General features: G+C 48.1%; 1 long non-coding RNA gene across 1 annotated transcript; it reads left to right on the top strand.

Annotated features, from left to right (window-relative positions):
- Positions 1-1,123: 1,123 nt before the first annotated feature.
- On the top strand, positions 1,124-2,096 carry LOC138919632 (uncharacterized). Its single transcript, XR_011429998.1, has 2 exons — positions 1,124-1,261; positions 1,863-2,096. It is a non-coding gene; the product is annotated as an uncharacterized lncRNA (long non-coding RNA).
- The last annotated feature ends 1,225 nt before the right edge of the window (positions 2,097-3,321 follow it).

Genomic DNA, 3,321 nt, shown 5'->3' with positions numbered 1-3,321 from the left:
TGCATGGGTTGCAGCAGTGCTACATGAAACTGAAGGATCAGGAGAAGAACCGGAAGCTCTTTGACCTTCTGGATGTCCTTGAGTTCCACCTGGTCAGTTGTTCAAGACCCAGTAGGGGGATGAGCATATCTCCAACTGTAGGAGAAACCTGTATTAAGTACCCTTTTATTGAGAAAACCATGTATGTGATTTGAGAGAGAATGATGGAGAATTTCTCTTAAATGTAATTCTTTTAAATGAGAATATAAATGTCTTTTTGGAGGCTGAGCATGAACAAGGTGGAAACTGCTTTTCTGTTCCAAGGTTGGCACCAACAGGTACTCAATAAATAAGAACCTCAATAAATAAACCTCAAAATATAAAAACCCTTGAGGGGCTTAAATAAGTTCGTAAAAGTCCCCAAATATCCTGGAGCTGTTAGGTCCTTCAATTTGTTTGTTTGTTTCTTCTTGTGCTACTGACTGCGGAAAAGCCTTCCGTCACTGTAAATGTTGTGTGGTTTATCATCACTAAAAACGACTTTCTAGAATAGGGTAGGTTGCTTATGTTTGGTATTTTGATGAGCAGGTATGTTGGTCATGATCTTTCTAGACCTTAGCTCTAATTTTTTCCACTTCTTCAAGAGGTGTCCTCATCCTCGTCTCCTAACATATCTGGTAATTACAGTTACTTTTCTCTGCATCTTCGCTGTAACATGTCTGCCCAGGAAAACTCAGAGCTGAGAGAGGGAAGCTAAGTTATATTTAGAGCAGAATAGGAACTATGTGAGGGAGACTAAGAGGCATTCCTTTAGAAGAGTGTAATCACTGAAAACTCTCTCACGCATAATCTCTCTCATACACCCATGAACAATATCCCCCTTCTCAGTCACACCCACCCTCACAGACAAACACACACACAGAAACGAGTGGTGATCTGGTGAAGTCTGTGCAGTGTTGCGTTGTCCTCACCCAGTGCCTGGTGGAGCAGAACTTCCCAGCCATTGCCATCCACCGAGGGATGCTCCAGGAGGAGAGGTGAGTCGGAGATGGGGAAGATGTTTTGTGTCCTTGGGAGGAAAAGAGGCCCTGGAGAGAAGGGACTTCCATCATTTTTCTAATTTCCTTTCTCGTGAAGACTTTCTCGGTATCAACAGTTTAAATATTTTCAACGATGAATTCCTGTGCCTACCAACCTATTCAGCCGAGGCAAGGACATGGAGCAGGTGAACATTGCCTTTGACTGTGACATGCCTGAGCATTCTGACACCCACCTGCATCGGGTAAGCCCCACACCAAGAAGAACACCCCATTGTCCTCCCCCAACCCTCTATTTTCTGTATCTTTGCAATCTTCCATCTTCCTCCCTCCTTTTGGGTGTCTTCCAGTTCTATCCTCTGTGTCCTTCCAGGTGGCCAGAGCAGGCCAGTTTGGCCCCTAGGGCTTGGCCATCACATTTGTGTCACATGAGAATGATGCCAAGATCCTCAATGGTGTGCAGGATCGCTTTGAGGTCAATGTTAGTTAGGTGCCTGATGAGATAAACATCTCCTACAGAGACTATTAAACTGGCCTCCCCAACTCTTTAGATTCCGCTTGTTCTTTGGTGTGTTTGTTATATATCCTATTACGTAGCAAAGACTCCGCTGCATAGTGGACAGTTGACAAGTTTGTGGCCCTCTGGTCTTGATGCCCTGTTGGGATGTTAGTTGACCTCTAACTGGGGAAACTTTCTTTTCTTGACGTGTGTTTTCCCCCATCTTCAAGTCTATCCTCTGAACCCACACACCACATGAACAACTACATGTTGAGCGTGTGTCTCTCTGCCACCCGCACTTTTTCTTTTCTGTGTCAGATCCTAACTGTGCCCTGTTTTCTCTTAAGTTGAACGGACGCTGTAAAGGACTTACCCACCCATTCTGGAATGTGACAGCTGTCCCTCTTCAGGAGATGACACCGGGGTAGGAGCAAAGGAGACACTACTGCCACCTACCCCTGACAACCCCCAACCCCCACCTCATGGCTTCCCTCTTTTGCGTCACCACCAGTCCTAAACCTCCATTTCCTGATTTGTCAGAGCTTTTTTTCAACAAAACTAAAAAACACATGCACCTGTGATGTCTGTAAATGCTCCGTCTCTTTATTGGATTTGGGGTGAGGTTGTTTTAGGGTAAGATCCAGGGTATATTCCTGTAAGGACTGTGTGCCCTGCCTGCTGTGGTGCAGAGGTCAGTGGGCGGGGTCAAAGTGGGGGATGTGACTAAACAGATTGCAGAGACCATGGCTCCCCACTACCTTCCAAATTCTGGCCCTTCGTGGAGGTGTGTTCCGTTTTTCTTAGTGGCTGGGAGAGGCTGGGATGTTTCCGATTGAGGAGCTCATGGGGCTGGTGTGTAATATTTCCATCGTTGGAGGGTGAAGTGGGAACTGGTGGAAAGCTTAGACGTCTCCTCTCAGGCTCTCTCTGTGTCTCCTCATCTGTTCCTTCAGCTTCTGGGTCTTGAGCACCAGGGTGTGGGCTTCCCAGGCCCCTTGTTGCCCTTCCAGTAGGGCCTGGGACAGCTCCAGCTGCTGCTCCAGCAACTCCTCAGCTTGGGCCAGCACAGCTGATGGCATGGGGCTGGGGATCCTGGATGAGGGGGAGCATTGGGGAGGGAGCCAGGGTAGGGGGCTGAGGCTCACTGGAAGTTGGGATTTATGCCTCTCCTATTGTTGGACCCTATTTACGGTCATCTGTACTGTGCAGCTAAGCTAGCTTCCTGTCTACGATAAAGGTCTCTGGGGGACAGAGATCACTGGCCCAGGGGCTATGACTGGCCATGTACAAGGATATAGGGTTATGGGAAAGAAAAGACTGGCTGTTCCCACCCCCTAAGAAACAGTGACCTCTTACATGGGAACTCTTCATGGACTGTGCAGGGAGGGAAGCGTGTGGGAGAGGCAGCCCTGAGGCCTGGAGTGGGGTCGGGGTGGGGAGCTGAGAGTTGGAACTAGGCAACGAACTCCAGGAGTCAGGGGGCTGGTATCTGCAGGTCTGTGGTGCAGCATAAGTTTGAAGGAATCCCCTCACAGTACAAATACCCCCCACCTACCCCTCATGACCTCCACCCCCACCCTTGGGGCTGCTTACCTGGGGGCATGACTTCATCTTTCACCAATACCACACTGTGTTGGTTACTGTAGCTTTATAGTAAGTATTGAAGTCCGGCTGTGTGAGTCCTCTGACTCTGCTGTCTCATGGTGTGCTGGCTACTCTGGCTCTTTTGTCTCTCCAGATAAACGTTAGAGTGATTCATCAATATCCTTGCTGGAATATTGACAATAGCAGCTGTCAATATCTAAA

Source organism: Equus caballus, chromosome 20, assembly GCF_041296265.1.
Source record: "Equus caballus isolate H_3958 breed thoroughbred chromosome 20, TB-T2T, whole genome shotgun sequence".
NCBI classification, from domain to species: domain Eukaryota; kingdom Metazoa; phylum Chordata; class Mammalia; order Perissodactyla; family Equidae; genus Equus; species Equus caballus.
The sequence above is the reverse complement of the archived record's forward strand: the minus strand, read 5'-3'. Positions and strand labels throughout refer to the sequence as shown.